Consider the following 17,921-nt stretch of genomic DNA (forward strand, 5'->3'; position numbering starts at 1 on the left):
AGCTGGACAGGAGGCAGCGTGTGCCCTGGCAGCAGGGGAGGATGGCAGCATCCTGGGCTGTATGACCAGCAGCACAGCAGGAGAACAAGAGAAGGATGCTCTGGAATACTCCATCAAGGTTTCAAATCCCCAGTTCATGAAAGACACTGGCAAGCAAGAGTAGGTTTAGCAAGGGGCCCTCAGGACAGGCAGGGACTGGATCACGTTGCCTGTAGGGAGACGCTGGAGGAGTTGGGTTTGTCCAGCCCAGAGAAGGGAAGGCTGATGGAGACCTGAGATCTTGGGAAGGGAAGTCTTTCAGGGAATGCGTGCCTGTACCGGCAAGGGGGACACGGAGAATCCAGAGCCAGGCTCCTTACCATGGTGCATGCTGGGAGGACAAAAGGCAATGGGGGATAGTGACAGAGGAGAGGTTCAGCCAAGATACAAAAAAATCCCCTTTTTCCCATAGGCTGAGGCAAGTGCTGCATCAGGTCCCCCAGAGAGGCTGTGCAATCTCTGGCCTTGGGGTTTTCCAACTTGGACTGAATCAAGCCTTGAACCACTTGCGCTGACCCTGTTTCTGACAGATTGGACCTGAGACCTCCTGGGGTCCCTTCCAGCCTATGTTCTTTTATGATCCTGCAATAATTTGGTTATGAAGGGCCACAAAGATGCTCCAAGGGCTGGAGCACGTCTCCGATCAGGACAGGCTGAGACAGCTGGGGGTGTTCAGCCTAGAGAAGAGAAGGCTCCAGGGAGACCTTACTAAGCCCGTAGCTAAACAAGGCCTACAGGAAACCTGGAGATGGCCTTTTTAAAAGGGTGTGTAGTGACAGGACAAGGGGGAACAGCTTCAGATATTAGATTCAGATATTAAGTTCAGACATTAGGAAGAAGTTCTTCACAGTGACAGTGGTGTAGTACTGGCAGAGGTTGCCCAGAAAAGCTGTGGCTGCCACATCACTTGCAATGTTCAAAGCCTGGTTGGACAGGGCCTTGAGCAACCTGCTCTAGTGGTCCAATCTAAACCACCCCTGTTATGCCCAGAAATACCCCTGAATATTTCAAAAAAAACTACCCTCAAAACCACCCCCACAATGCCCAATGGACACCTTAAAACATCCTCAGAGCCCCCAAAACACCACTGGGATCTGCCAGACTCCTAATATTTTGGCCACGCCAAGAGCTTTGGCCAGGTGCCCAGGCCTGCTGAAGTGTGAAGGTCATAGAACTGCTGCACCTTCACGCTTTCCTGCCTCTTTCCGACAGTCGCCATGAACATACACATGTACAAGCTATTGAATACACTGTGACAAAAACATATATTTTCTTACGTCTCTCAGTCACGACAGGGAATCAGCTCTCAGCTGGGTTTCCAACCGTTACACAGAGTCACGGCCAAATACAAGCGGAACAGAGGTAAGCATAATAGTAATCGTTTACTTGTGGTCCTCTGCAGTTTCTCATGATCTCACCATTGGCCATGTGAGAGCATTGGCCAGGCGCCCCATTGTGGCCAAGTAGGAAGGAACTGCACGCCTGTATTTTCCTGCCTCTTTCAGACAGTCACGATGAACATAAATATATGTACTCTACTGAATAGAGTGTGGCAAACAACATCCTTTTTTATGTTTCTCAGGCATGAGAGGGAATCAACTCCCAGCTGCATTCCCATCCATTACATCTGGGCACCCAGTGTCAGTGTCCCAGCACCTTCAGAGGTGTGAGATTTTTTTTTAAGATCTAATCATTTTAAGACTGAATTTCTGTCTCCGCTCTGCCTAGTTAAAGCCATTCCCCCTTGTCGTGTCCATACAGGCCCTTTTCCAAAGCCCCTCTCCAGCTTTCTTATAGTCCCTTTAGGCTCTGGAAGCTGCTCTAAGGTCTCCCCGGAGCCTTCTCTTCTCCAGGCTGAACCAGCCCAGCTCTCTCAGCCTCAGATGTTTATCTCCTGGGCTGTGGGTAAAGGCCAATGATCCACAGAAGATGTGGATGAGAAATTAATAAAATATACTATACTTTCGTGTACAGGTTTTTGCAGTCAAAGCAAAATGCAACAGCTTAAGAGCTTCACCTTGGAAGCAATCAAGACTGCTACCAGGTATGAAACAACTCATATGTCAGTAATATTACTTGAATGCATAAAATTAAGTGCAAGTAGAGTTGGTGTATCAAAACATGTTGGTGAATTTTCTAAGTTCCTTAATGAAATGTGCCCTCATAAAAAATCAAAAACCCAAATGTCTCGAGGCTCAAAGTTTCATATGAACACGTAAGAGAAGTTTTTACCTGGATTCAAAGCTCTTATTCAGACCTGATTTCATTTCTAGAAGAGGATTTGTGTCTACTTCGTGTTTAGCCTTCCCTGGAAGAGGGATTCCAAGTGGCAGGACCTGAGGAACTGGGACAGAGCCAGCCACCACTTTCTCCACAGCGCTCTTTAAAGAAGAAAAACAAAAAGGCAGACAATGTTTCTGAACAGAAGAATGCATTGAGAGATATGGTCTTTTCATGTGATTCCTGTCTTCACTTGTTTCTCTTAAAAGAGAGAACACCAGATTCTTTAAAGTGTTATTCCCCATTGCATCATTTTCACATTCCATGCAACGTCCTAACAACCATCCCAACTCCAACTTACTCTCCTGTTGCAGAACTGTGAACAAAGCTCGAGATGAGCACTGTTGCTTTCATTTCACTTTGACCTTCCTTGCTCAAGTCTGGTTCCCATGCATTCCAGGGAAACAGCTTTAGCATCATACATCAATGATACCTGGTAGGAGTGAGTAACGGGGAAGTCTCTCCACCCTAATGGCACGTTGGAGCCAGCCTCTTCTTTCACTGCAGCCACCTGAATAGATACAAGATCAGCTTCTGTATGCATTAAGACTATACCTATTAAACAGTTGCCAAATATGATTTTTTTCATAATTTACATAGGCATTATCCTGTCACACAATTCAAGAATGACAAATTGCATTTGGATACAATAACATTTTACAATACAAACAGATGTACTCCAGATCTTGAGAACTGATAGGGACTTCCGTCTCTAGGAAGACCATGGCAAAGAACTGCATTTTTGGCCTTTGACTTTCTAGGCATCTGTGCTGTCTTACTATTTAAGATATGGCAAATGTGAAGCAGCCCTTGGTTTAAATTATGGGCAGAATGCAGAATTCTAACCACAAACCAATGAGGATTTAAGCTCAATGCTTTAAATTCAACTAGGACTCAGTGAAGAGCCAGAACAGAATGCAGATATGAGGCCTGTCAGGGCTACACCCGGGGGAACACTGTTTTTGCACTCATTCCCCATGATCTTCCCCCCAGTCTGTTAACATGTTGCTTTGAAAGCACTCAGAAGACTTCGAGTGTACACAGTTATTAAGAGCAGGTGATGGATTTTTTCTTCTTGCTCTGTAGAAGGACGGTTGTGTTACAAGTGCCTCCTTTCCAAACCCTTCCTCACAAGCTGAATGCTCTTCTAATCTCTTCTGTGGAGCAGCTTTTCTGTCTTAATAGTGAACTTTCCTTCGGCTTGAGAGAGCAATTGCGGTTTTTAGGACCATGTTCCATAACTTCTTCTCTGCTTTTCATATGCAGAATCCCCTGTGGCTCTCCTGCACAGCATTGCTCTCTCAATTCTGCTTCTCAGCAGACCAGAATACTGACAGCCAGTAACGTGACACAGAAGCTCCTGTCAGGAGGTGTGCTGTCTTGAGTGCTTGGATGTGGTGAGCCCGGCGAAGACATGCAACATGGTTTTTCAAAGCTTAGGAAAACAGAGGCTAAGGACATAGTTGTACAGCAGCAAAAAAAACCCAAAAAACCCTGCAGTGCAAGAGGCATAGTAGACTGGTTTATTCCTTTGTGCATTTTTCCTTTTTAATCTAATGTGCTACAAATTGCTAAAATTTACTATTTCATAGTTGAATGAAAACTACAGGTAGCATGCTTTAAAAAATACAAAAAAGTGAAGGGAGATGATGAAAAAATGTGACTGTAGGGAGACAGTAGCCTTTACCTGGCCTGGCTTTTTCCCATCATGCCTTTGTGTCATTCTAAAAGATAGGAGGCTGGATTTTTCCAACAAACTGTGCTTCCTGATCTGTACCTACCTTGGCTTGTCACAGAGCAGCAGAACTCTGCTCCTGCCTGGCACTGCCTTCCATAGAACCTGCCTGGCCTTACGCTACATGAAGTGGGAATGTGGGTGAACTAAGCTGCAGAGAACAGTGTTCAGAGAACAGCAGAGATCTGTGCTTCTCTTGCTGACTTGCTACCTTGTCCCTTCCATAAAGGAATTATTTGACTCCTTGATTGTCAAACAAGGAAAATTTATGAGCTTCCTGGGGCACCGGTCTGGTGCCAAAGTTTATGTCTTGACACAACCTTATTTCCATGACTCCGAAATCTGTCACATCGAAGGTAAGTGGAAAATCTCTTGATTCATGGTCTAATATGTAGCTTGGGGGCCTTAATCCAGATGAGCAAAGAATTGAAAGAGGTTTAGTGACTTCGTGAGTCCAGTACTTTCCAGAGCTTTCTGTAGAGTGCTGTTACAGTTGAGGTCTATGCCAGGTTGCATGTGCCTTGGCATTTGAATCCTCTATGCTACAGCTGAGAATGCATTTTAACATCTTCAGCTGCTGTAGTTCAACCATCTCTTGCAGGATTGCTTCAGGCTTGAAGGAGGAGCTCTGTGATGTGTATCAGCAACTGCAGTCTTGTGTGAAGGATGTGAGATTAATTGCAGCAGAAAAGCATCTGCCACTGGATTGGGCTCATGTTGGAGGTTCCTGCTGTTGAAACTGGGGCCTGGAGGTCTGAGTTGGTTATGGTGGTCTCATACCAAGTTACGTGGCCAATCTATTAAAACTGAAATTGCAGCTATAGTACAGAAAGCCTCTGGTAGCTCTATTGCTTTGCCTGGCAAGGTTGAGGGTTTCCTGACCATATCTGTACTACAGACCTTCTCCAGCATTTTTGTCTTCCAGGCTTCCCACATCAAGTAGAAAAAGTACTGAGCCAGACTGGCATGAAGTTCAAGGAGCTGTGTCTCACCGACAGCCACTCTAATCCCTCCTTATGACTGCCTGGATAAATGCCAGCTTGCTGGCTATGCTGACGTCAGGGTGGAAGGCCGCTCTTGGTCACTGCCATTATAGGATGCCATATCCATGTGCCTGGTTCACAGATGCCCTCAAACCCAGTTTGATTTTTGTGTCTGGCCATTGTCCAGGTGTTGTAACTGTTATAGATCAGCTCAACCTCCCTGTTTTTCCACTCCTGTTTCCATTCTGCCTGAGCTGAGAAATGTACAATCATAGACTAGTTGAGGTTGGAAAAGACCTCCCTCCACTGAGACGGCAGAGCGAAGGGTGCACACAGTCCCTCCAACATTGCCGTGCCACCCACAGGCTTCTCTCTAGGAAGCCTGGCTTTCTCCTTGTCTCCCTTCAAGTGTAGTTTAAAGCTCTTTCAGTCAGCCCTGCTAACTCCTGTGCTAAGATCCTTTTCCCCCTTTGAGAGAGGTCTACCCCATGTGCCGCCAGCAGGCCTGGTGTTGTGACCAAAAAACCCCAATTCTGCAGGTGACACCAGGCCCGGATCCGGGTATTTGTCTGCTGGCTCTTTCTGCTTCTTTCCTCATCTTGCCCTGTAATTGGAAGGATGGAAGAGAACACTGTTCATGCTTTGGATATTTTAACTAAGCATCACGAGGCCCTGAGGTCTTTCTGGATGGCCCTTGGGCTTTAGCAGAATATTTCACCTGTTTCTGGTTAATCTCATGGGGTCGCACATCAGGCTTGGTGAGCTTTTGCCTATAGATCTGAAGTTTGTCTAAAGAAATAACACTTCAATCTTGAGCCCCCTCTGCTGAAGGGCCTCTTGCTGTGAGGTCAAAAGTCACACAGACTCATTGCCATTGCTGTCCATTGTTGCCATTGTTGTTGCCATTGTGTTGTCCCTAAATCCCGAAGCTGGACTTCTCAAAATGTTTTACTTCCTTACGGTATTTAATGACACTTCAAGGAGGTTTTCATTTCCGTGTTTCCCAGAGGGGTTTTCCTGCTTTTTTTTTCTATATGGATACTGCAAAACATTTCTTTGCTGAATTTGGGCATATAGCATCTGTAAAGTAACTGCACACACAGCTGTATCCCTGGACGTGAAGACAGGCTTTGTTCTGGGGAAGTGAATGCATGCTGGGAAATTAAAGGCATTTTGAAAGCCTTCCCGACACCAGGAGAAGGTGCCAATGGGCAGGTGGGAAGTACCAGAGGGCTCAGGAGGGACTTGCCCCTCAACAAGCTGAGACCCCCGTGCCATGCCCAGCAGGCTGCTCGGGCACGTCGGGGTGCTCCCGGGACCTGTGAGCTCGCTGCACCAGGCAGCTGTGGCAGCCTGTCGCGCAACTCAGACAATACGTCTCCTGCCCTAGCAGCAGACTCAGGTGCAGAGCCAGCAGCTTGTTTCCTGGCAGGAGATCTGTGAAACCAGGGGCACAGGCAGACCCTCCCCACAGCAGTGCTGGAGGACGCAAAGCCTTGCCTGCAGACCCCATGGAGGAGGCCAGTGCAGCATGCACAGAGGCTGGCTCTGCCCAGGCCATCAGGCCCCAGGAGCAGCTCTTCTTGAGCTGGGGGCTTACAGGAACTTGCTCGGGGCCCGCCCAGTCCCTTGGATCCAGCTCACTTTCCCCACAGCCACCGGCACCCTCCCGCACGATGGCGCTCAATGGTCAGGAGGTGCCGCCCGTCCCTACTTCGGGCTTTCTCCTGGAGCTGCCTCAGGGGACAGTGAAGCAAAGAATCAAACTTAGCATCCAATGAGACTGTTCAGCCGGTGTTCTTTTATTGCAGAGCTGGGGGTTGCACTGGGATTTCTCCTCGCAAGAGCTCCCCAGTAATCTCAGTACATATGCCAGTACATGTTTATATTTTCTTAACACAGATACAGAAACTTTCTGTAGCATGTCCCACCCCATTACAAGAACTGGGTATGGCATGAAGTTCAATATTTCATGGTCTCTGCTGCCATCTATTGACCACTTACTAGAACTTCAGTCCCTCTGGTGGTCGTTTACTTCCCCAGGTGGTCTTGCTTTCATCATCACTTGTCCTTTAGTTGCCTTTTAGCTTAAGGATGCGCAGTTTCTGTTCTAATTACATCAGCTCTTTGGACAAGCTTCAACATTTGTTGGCAGTTGTTTCATACGGACAAAGAGTCTTTTTTACAGTATACTTACATCCATCCCATTCTAGCAACATGGTTACAATTAGTGGGCCTTGTTTGCAATAGATTAGATAGGTGAACAACCAAGTGAATTGAGCAATCTGACATTGACAAGAGTTAACAGTTTCAATGGAAAAATATTAACTTCTTGCTTCAGTATGCACACAAATATAGAAGCACATTTCGATCAGCTCAATCACTTGAGTACATGCTACACCTTGGCATGTCCCGCCATGACAGAAGGCAGTGTATTAATGGCAGGACAATAAATATTGGTCTTCCACTGTACTTGTATTACCCCTACTCTGTCTATAATTTCATCACCTTCATTGTTCAGGTGTTTCTACCTCTCCTGATCAAATGGCCATGCCTAAGGACATCTTTCCAGCAGACTATCTGGACACGTGGACGTTGCTCTCACGTTTCCATCTCCACTTGCTCTTTGGTCATTCAGATCCTCTCAACTCTCTGGTTTCTGCTTTGAGCTGCAGGCAGTTCAAAACTTGCCCCTTCTTTCAGAAGTCTGGTTAAAACTTTAGGCAACACCTTAATTATATTTATGACTCTCCTTTCACAACTGTCATTCTAGACCTGTTCTACCAAGTCCCTTGTGCAAGGGACACATTAGATGCAGCTTAGACTTGTCATAGAGCTGAGGAGGTTTAAAGTTTAGTAGATTATATATTGTGTAACTTGTGTTTGTGGGCACTGAAGAGAAAGCTTCTCTGTGGCTGGTGCAGCCCAGTTTCCCCAAGGAAAGCAGGAGGGAGCTGGTGTAAAGGAGCTGCCCCATCCAGCTGCAGACCTCAGTTGAGGAGTTGCATGTGAGGAAAAGCGCTGCAAGCCTCAGGGGCCGCTGAGGGCACTGTCCCCCCACAGGTGGTAAGGACCGGAAGGAGTTTTAGTTTTAGGAAGGAAAGCAATGAGCAAGAGCAGTGCCATTGGCACTGATGTGGAGCTGACGGCATGTAGAAGAAGCCCGGCACCAGATTTCTGTCCTGGTTCCTTGGCTGTGGGAGCAGAGACTGGACGTTTGCACACAGTGAGCTGTGCTCTAGGAAGACTGAGAGTGGGCACCAGAGAAGCAGTACACAGAAGGAGTTTCAGTTTTCTGTCCAAAAGCAAGGAGCAAGAGCAATGCCAGTGGCACCGTTGCAGAGCTTACTGTGTGTAGAAGATGCCCAGCACCAGCTTTCTGTTGGGTATCTTCTGCTGTAGGAGCAGGGGCCGGATGTTCGCACTCTCTGAGCAGTGCTCCAGGACACCCAAGAGTCGGTACCAGACAAGAAGTATATAGAATTTGCTTCAGTTTTAGGTGGGAAAGTGAGGAGCGAGAGCAATGCCGGTGGCACCGTTGCAGAGCTCACCGTGTGCAGAAGAGGCCCAGCAGCAGCTTTTTATCTTGGCTCTTCGGCTGTGGGAGCAGGGCCCAAGACGTTCATGCTCAATGCCACAGGCTCGGCACAGCCTGGAGTGGGCACCGTAGATGTTGCACGCAACTGGACTTTTAGGTGGGAAAGCGAGGAGCGAGAGCAATGCCGGTGGCACCGTTGCAGAGCTCACCGGGTACACAAGAGGCCCAGCAGCAGCTTTCAGTCCTGGCTCTTCGGCTGTGGGAGCAGGGCCCGGACGTTCATGTTCAATGCGATGGGCTCGGTACAGACTTGAGTGTACATTATAGATGTTGCACACAATTGGACTTTTAGGTGGGAAAGCGAGGACCAAGAGCAATGCCGGTGGCTCTATTGCAGAGCTCACCGTGTGCAGAAGAGGCCCAGCAACAGCTTTCAGTCCTGGCTCTTCGGCTGTGGTTGCAGATCCCGGATGATCGTGCTCAAGGCGAAAGGCTCGACATAGCCTCGAGTCTCATCGCAGAGGATGCACGCAATTGGACCTTTAGGAGGGAAAGTGAGGAGTGAGAGCAATGCCGGTGGCACTGTTGCGAACTCACCATGTGCAGAAGAGGCCCAGCACCAGCTTTCAGTCCTGGCTCTTCGGCTGTGGGAGCAGGGCCCAGACGTTTGTGTTCAATGCGAAGGGCTCAGTACATACTTGAGTGTACATTATAGATGTTGAACGCAATTGGACTTTTTGGTGGGAAAGCGAGAAGTGAGAGCAATGCCGGTGGCACCATTGCGGAGATCACTGTGTGCAGAAGAGACCCACCAGCAGCTTTCAGTGCTGGCTCTTCGGCTGTGGGAGCAGGGCCCGGACGTTCATGCTCAATGCAAAGGCCTCAGCACAGCCTCGAGTGTGCACCGTATAGGTGTTGCCCGCAATTGGACTTTTAGGTGGGAAAGCGAGGAGCGAGAGCAGTGCCGGTGGCACCGTTGCGGAGCTCACCATGTGCAGAAGAGGCCCAGCACCAGCTTTCAGTCCTGGCTCTTCAGCTGTGGGAGCAGGGCCCAGACGTTTGTGCTCTACGCTCCGGGCTGCAGGATGGCCATGAGGTGGGAACCGTGGAGGTTGCACGCAATTGTACTTTTAGGTGGGAAAGTGAGGAGCGAGAGCAATGCAGTGGCACCATTGCGGAGCTCACAGTGTGCAGATGGGGCCTAGCAGCAGCTTTTAGTCCTGGCTCTTTGGCTGTGGGAGCAGGGGCTGGACGTTCGCACACTGTGCTCCCGGGCACCCTAGAGCAGTCACCAGCTATAGTCATAGCAAAAATTTTTAGTCTTTGAAAAAACTGTCATGGAAATCTTCCTGTTTGTTTTTTTTTCACAAAGATTTCAATTTTTAATTTTGGGTTAAAATGTTTAGAATTGGAACTCCTGGTTCTTTTTCAATTTCCTTGTTTTACTTCCCAGGCATAGATACATAGAGCACTTTTCAATTTCAACAATGGTGTATCGGTGAACAAGTGTAGAATATTGCACAAAGGGTAGTTAATAGCACAACTCAGGCATACCTCTTTATTAGTTAGAACTTGGTAAGATTCTTCACCTTTCCAGTAATAGAGGTCTAGAATTACTCTGTTGAATTCACTGGTTTGGGTATTTATAAGTGTAAATGTGAGCAGAAATTCTTGTTGTTATAAGGAATTGAAATGCTCATCATTGCTGTAGTCTTCTAAAAGGGTGTATTTATTCCCAAAGTGAAAAAAGTGAAAAAGTTAGTATAGGGAGTGCGGTAAGATCATAAGTAAGTTGCAGTAAATGACAGAGTAGTGTTTCATCCTGAAACAGCTGGTTTATTTGGGAACTATTTATTGACTTACAGATGAACTTCATGGGTTAAATGCTTTGCTGAAGTAATGGAACCTGGCTATGAAAGACCTCTAGTCTGTCAGTTCACACACAGGAAATACCTGAAAGCAGAGCTTTTGTGAAATGACAAGGATCTGCCAAAGCTTCTTTTACCTGTCACTTTGGTTCTGCCCTATGCTTGAACCTCTTGCTTCATAGAACCTGTCACTGAAGTTTTCTTTAGCATCTTCAGCCAAGAGTTTACAGACAGGAATTCTTGAGTGCCCAAGTATACTTTCTGGTTTCATTCCATTCACAACTGAACAACATAATCCAAAACCCGTAGGCGAAAATTGGATCTGACGGGTTAGATTGTAATTTTAATAAATGTCAAATAATTAACACCTAGCCTGGAGTACAAGAACACCATTAAAAATGCTCAGTCAGATACTTAGAATTTTAGAAATGCTATCACGAAAATGTCTTTGCACATGTCCCCTCCTTCTAACATGGTTTTTATCTACAGTACCCAATCAGTCCTAGCTTCCCTCATCAGTTGTCTTCCTCCCTAGTGAGCAGGTCTCCTTCCTCTCCAGGCCTCGTCATGAGTTTCTTCTGGTCTAAGGTTTTTGATCTCTTCAGCTGACTCTTTCTCCTCTATATGAATTATGTGGCACTTTCTTTCCAAGACTTTACTTCGAAGGTCTCCTTAAAAGCAAAGAAGATAGTCTTCCTCTTCTCAGTTGCTGTTCCTAGCCATATGCTGATGAGGAGAAATTGCTATAAAGTCTGGTTTTGCTTCCGAAACTTCATGTGGGAATTCAATGATGTGAAGATACTGCCCAACAGGCAGCTTTGGGAGCTGTGAGTGGCTTGAGAATGCATAGAGAGAACGAATTTATTAGAGATCTCCCCACTGAAAATCAAATGCATTCACCATGAAGTTTGTGCAAGGTTTGGATTTTTGTGAGGCTTTAGGTTGGTTGGTTTTTGGCTTTCACAGCTTCTCAAAATGCATGTTCCTGATAAAAGAGTTACCTTGTAGTAGGGGAGTTCAGGAAACCAGACTGAGGCAAATGTTCTGCTCTAACACTTCAGAATTTAACTGGCTTGTAAGTAGCTGAATGAAAAACAAGATCTCTTAAGTGCCAGATAAAGCTCGATTTCCAGACTTGTGAAGAATAACTATGAAGTCAATGTCAAGTAATGTAAACCTTGAACATGCTTCTTTCACTAAACTTAACTATTTCAAGTAGACTTTCTACACAGGGGGAATTACTATGAAGTGAAAAAGGTGTGAATTTGCTGCAAACTGGCTGCTGCTTATTTGCTCTCTGCTTGGACATACTGTACATTTGGAAACTTGCCAGCTAAAGGCAAGTATGCACTTATTTTCTTGTAACTGATTGCTTTATAGGAGTCTTCTTGCACTTTCTGGTTGCGCAGGGGAAACCATGAACTTTGTAGAACTCCAGACAAAGACTTTGACATGAGGTAAGACCAAGCTAAAGTCAAAACTGGTGCCCATGGATTAATTTGTATTAATGCAAAGGCTGGGAGTGGAGAGGCGGGCCCAAACCAAAGGATGCTGTTGTGGGTCATTGAGGCTTACAGTATGATGACTCCAGCAAACAAGCAGCAGAGAAGACTTTTGTTTTAAGTTAAACCAGTGCTAAGGAGTTGTGAAGAAAGGGCATGAAGGATCTTTAAAATGCCTCAGCCTCCACATGATATTACCCGTCCAACCTTTATTACCCATCACTTTCTTTACAGCTGTAATGATCAAATGGCTATCTTGTCTGGACCGGGGAAGATTCACCCTTGAGCCTCTCTCTTTCTAACAAGGTATGGGAGGAAGGGTGTAATACAAATAACATTCAAATAATAACATTTTTGTCAAAGAGCTTTTTCTGTGGAGAATGATGATATGAAAATCTACCACTCTTCCAGAAGCTGCAGTCAGAATTACTGAAAGTACAGACGTGATGTGATCTTTCTTCTAAGGTCACCTCTCTCTCAGCCAGCTTGTGGGCACAGTAATTCTGTGAGATGGTTTTGGTTTATTTCATGGAAGCCAAGTCTTTCCTGAGAGCACCAAGTTCTCTGTCAGCTCTTCTCATTTTTCAGTCTGACTCAAAATGCACTTTAGTTTTGAAGCTGCTGTGCACCAGAAAAAGACATTTTATACAGATTCTTTTTGTGTTACATTAGTTATTTTATCACTCTAAGGTAGTAGGATTAGTTGAGACAGCAGAAACAGAGTTGCAAGATTATTATCCACGTCAACTTTATATAAGTGACATCTATAAAAGAAATCTCATTGAAAATTCAGCTATGTTTTTATTATTAACATCATTAGTCTGACACATTTTTAGCTGCATAAATTTTTGTTTCAATCGAAGTCCTGAGTGACTTAAACTGATCAAAAAGGGAATAAAATGACAGATATATCATCATATCTTGGTTTGCATATGTACACCAAATCCAAATCTCTGGTAGCAGAAATGCATGGTTATACTTCCAGAAAATTTGACTGCTTAACAATACTAAAAGTGACTTTGCTGCTTCTGGAAGGCTAGAATGCAGCATTGCCATATATTTTACTATTTAAACTGAGGATATGTTCTGGTGGAAGTAATTGGAATGAAAACTGGGGCACATGAATGGAGTCAGTGGGCTTTGTGTGTGGAGATTTATAGATCTTGGCTGAAGCAAGACTTCTTGCATTAAGACTGGTATCAGCTAAGAAGCTGCTTTTCTCCTAGTACATCCAGGTTCTCTGCTATCTGGAAAACTCTTCCAACAGCTGTGTTGTGGCCCAGTCAGCAAAAACAATTACTCTTGACAACATTTCTGAGCTTCCCTCAGTCAGGAGTTGGCTGTTTCACATAAGTACATTTTGACCTTATATTCTGTTATTAAAAAAAGAAAAAAGTCACCTTATCATTGCTTGGGAACAGACCAGGATGCATCTCCTTCCTTTGGTTGTTCATTAATGGCCAAGAGATTTTCTGTGCTCAGCAAGAGCACAGCTGATTGAGACAAAAGTCACAATTGCAAACAAATAAGGACTAGTCTGATCTTTATTTTAGATTGCTGATTTGTGTATGTATCAAACTACATGTGAAGCAAGGAAACTGATTTCTTTTTCTGTTATTTTTACTAAATAACAGAAACACCCTATGAGAATGTCCATCTGCTGAAACTACAATTCCTGAAATGATTTGGGATTTCCCTTGTGTACTGGGATTTGGTTGTGACCCCAGCTCATTATAACCAGATTTTTTTCCTGCTGGTAACTCTTGTCTTAAGCCATTCTTAAGTTTCAACAAGTATGCAACTAGAGCTTCATAGAGTCTTCCTTATTGATGACAGTGGACAAATATACCAAGGTAAATTGCTAAATCAATATAGCTCTGCAAATCATGTTATCGACAGCATCTGCAATGCATATAGCAGAGTGGTTTGACTGATGGGATATAATTAAATGGATTGACAAATATTTAGTATTAAGAATAGTAGAAGTGTATGTGCCAGAAAATAAGTGTCAGTACCAGAGTGGTGTAGAGGGACACAATTTTGCCTATCTATCTGTGGCATACTTGGCATAAATGAGATTCTGTTCCTTCTTACAAGGATTCAGACAAGTTAAAATACTGTGTCACCTACAGCTAGTTCAAACTGCAATTGCTTGCTTGCTGTGTGATGTTTCTCAATGAGATCACGTTGCACCAGAGTTGCCCTCCCTTCCATCTGTCCTCTTTAGGCTGCTATAAGATTTCCAGAGAAGTTCAGTGTGTTGGCCTCACTTACAATGCCTAAAATCATTGGGATGCTGAATGGTCTCCTTATGTGTTGTTACGACAGTGTCGTTTTCCAAGATCCCCAGGAAGAGAGTTCCCTGATAGCTAAAATGCCACTGAGAGAGGTGTCAAGAAAGTAATTAGTGGTGACTACTTGCTTTCCTTCCATTAATATTTGAGATTCTTTGCTTATCATTACACTAAATTCCTTATGCTTTCTTTGCTTTTTTCAATTTGTTAAGAATCCATCTTTCACTTGTACCCACTATAGCATGTAGCACATATCCCAACAAGTGCTGCCTTTGGTACTACTGAGAGCTCTTAGTGGAGTATTAGTGTTTAGATGTTTACATTAGTATAGCGGTGTTTCATCTAGCTAAGTAGCAAGCACTTAGTGATTTTTCATCAGCATACTGCAATGCTCTGAATAGCAACACTGACAGACAATGAAATACAGATTTTAGACAAAGTTAATTTAAGATGAATCCTTTTAAATTTCTGTCGTGGTTTAAGCCCAGTGTGAGGGAAGAAGAGGGGAGAGTGAGTGAGCTGCTGCATGGCTCTGAGTTACCAGCTGAGCTTAAAACATGACAATTTCACAGTCTCCTTTATCTGTTTGACAGATGTTTAGAGATGACACTTCTCCATGTTTTTTTCACTGATACAGCTAGATGTATATTAACTGAACATACTTCTTTAAAAACAGAAGGAACCATGCTTAAAAGTACAATTTGAGACTAAAATCAGCCACTTCAAAACCAGAAAGTGTCATGAGTACTTTTGCTTGAACATGTGTGTAATAATGCTATTTCTACAGTATTCTATTACTACTTTCTTTACTAGGCTGTCATTGTTTGCAGCTCAATAAATAGACAATGGGCATGTGTTAAAGAAACTTTCCTTCATGGCTTAGCTGGGTCTCTGCATTCATTTGCTCCTAGTATCAAGCAACATTTTACTAACTGCTGATTTACTGGACCTTCTCTGATCCCCTCCACCTCAGCTTTACACTACACACACATGATCAGCACAGATCAGATACCTGGTGTAAAACTTACCTAAGGACTAACTAAGCTTGGCATTAACAATATTAGCTAAAGTAGAAAATGCCAAGCAACCTTGTGTTTGGGTTTTGCTATCTTTTGCACCTAAAACAAAAAGAGATTTGAATGTTAGAGACGGATGCATGTAATCAAATAGATATCATAAATAACAATAGCATGCCTTAGAGGGGTTTTCCCCTTTTTGTTCTGATAGACATTGTCCTCTGATGGAAGAGCAGAGTAATCGATGAGGGTTGTTTGCTTCTATTTGTTCTGCTTATTTTTGTTTTAATGTTATCTTAACATAGAGGATTATCTTCTAGGAAATATTGGCAATGTTTAGAGAACAATAGCGTAGGTTTGTTATAAAATGGAGGTGCTTCTTCCATGATAGGGCTTCTTTTGGGAAGCCCCTTTCATTGTATTTGAAATCAAAACACACAAAGTCTGAAATTCATGCATTCACTTAAAAGTGCATGCAGGTTGTAATGTTCCTATGAAACCCAACCTCTTCACCCTTTTCATTGCTGTTGCTTTTATTAGGGACTTGTAATAGCATTGTGTGATGTAATAGCCTTTCCAAAAAGCCAGCAGCAACAATAAGCACTTTCCACTTCCCACCCATTTTAAATATCTAGGTCAAGTGAGAATGAATTTAAGACTAAGAATTTCTAAGAAGGATGGCAGTGGGAAGCCTCGTTTCACTTTGGGCGTGTGAGGTGGATTCTTTCTTCTGAGGAGCACTGGTCTCCCACTGCCACCTTTCCCTCTGTGAGACTGCTACTTGAACCTTTTCTCTGTATCCAAGTCATCTCCTTCCACGAAGCTTTGTAAAGCTTAATGACAGTGCATCCTCAGCCAAATTTAACCAATGAGCTCAGAAATCATTGACTCCATTGATTTAAAAGGAACTGAAATATGTATATATACAAAATGCTCAGTATGCTTATTTCAGTCTTAGCTTTTTTTCTGGAAAACAGGTCTGAAAACTCTCCCTGTTGCCAGTCCTGGGAAAGTCTGTCACACGTGATTTTTTTGTAATTGGATACTTAGGTTTTATATCAGATGTGTTGACCTCAGCAGTGTAGCTTACGGAGGCTGAGACTTTCCAGGCTGTGCCTTATGTTGGTTCCTGTCCTTTTGCTAGAAAAGCTTAAATGGGAGCTGATCAGAAAAAATAAGAAAAAAGGGAAAAGGAGAAAAAACAAACAAGAGGGGAAAAAAAATACAAACAGAGCTCACCAATTGCCCTGACAACTATATAATTTGAAACTGCACTCATAAATTGGGAGAATTCCCTATTATTACACAAGATTAAGATGTTTTCTAGCCCATTATTTAATTAGGAAACCCAAGAATGTTATATTTGGACATTCAAATACTTATTTGTCTCTAGACCTTAATGGCATCCCTACCATAATAGCTTTTATAGCTAAGAATGGTTAGAAACTCAGAAGTAACCTGACAGAGTGAAGACAGGGGGTTAAATTTATGTGTCACATATACAGTATGCAATGATCTGAAGTGCCTGGGTTTTATAAAATGGTATTGTGGGGAAAGAAATAGAGGCAGATAGTTCAAAAGAAAAGATTTATAGCTGTGAGTTAAAGAAAATATTTGCATCATCCCCTGTGGAATGCTCTCATCTTTGGTACTCTGTCATGATGGCAATGAGGTAGCTGTGGGTCTTCAATAAAATAATCAGTTATCCATCTTTCAATCTTTTCCCCTTTCTTTTGTTTTTCTTTTTGCTGATAAGAGTGAGAAGAAAAAAAAAAAAAAACAACAAAAAAACCAAACCATGGGTGTGAGAATTCGAATTCTCATTTTCCTGAGCACCTCAGCAAGGTTTTCAAGACAGTCTGTCTCTTTTTGAAGTGGCTAACTTTTACTTTTGGTAAAACTTTTAAGGCAGATAAGAAAGCTTCATGACATCTTAACCCAGCTAAAATCTTCCTGAGCACCAGAGCCAAAAAACGTTACCCAGAGGTACAAATGGAAGTGAGTGAAATGACGAGTGGCAGTCCAAGGGGAATGATGGTCAGCAACGGGAATTAATTTCAAGTGCGATTGGAGGGAAGAGAAGGATTGTGAAGATGATGGTCCGTGGTATGTCGATGTTTAAATTGCAATAGGTAAAGCCTAAACCTCCATGGAGCCACCCTGGTTGGTTGTGAATTTTCACACACTCCTCCAAGCAGGAGTAGAATGACTGTACTGAGAAAAACTGAGCGTTTCTTACTGGGAACTCTCTTGAGGCATTTGCAGCTCTTGAGAGCATGGCAGATGGACGGGGCAGGGCTTGGACTCATGCCTGGCCAAGGCTTTGGGTGCTGAAGTGCTCTCTGAGGGCAGCCTAGATGACTCAGGGGCCTGTGTTTCTGCACAGCCAGCAGTGTGCCTCGAGTGACAGCCTTGATGCATGCAGCCAACCCACAGAAACCGAACAGCTCCGGGACTAGTGATTGACACGGTTTTGTTTGTTATTTTTTTACTTTTCTTTTTTGGGCAGTCCATCGTCTTCCCCTCCCCCCCTGCACACTCCCCTTCCTTCCAAATTGTTTTCTCAGCTTGCTTGAGTCTCAAAGCCTGTCTCCTGCTTGTCTTGAACATCTGAAATAGCTCTGCACTGAATGAACAGATACGAAGCAAGACTGGGCTGGACCCTG

Source organism: Strigops habroptila, chromosome 16, assembly GCF_004027225.2.
Source record: "Strigops habroptila isolate Jane chromosome 16, bStrHab1.2.pri, whole genome shotgun sequence".
Lineage (NCBI taxonomy): Eukaryota > Metazoa > Chordata > Aves > Psittaciformes > Psittacidae > Strigops > Strigops habroptila.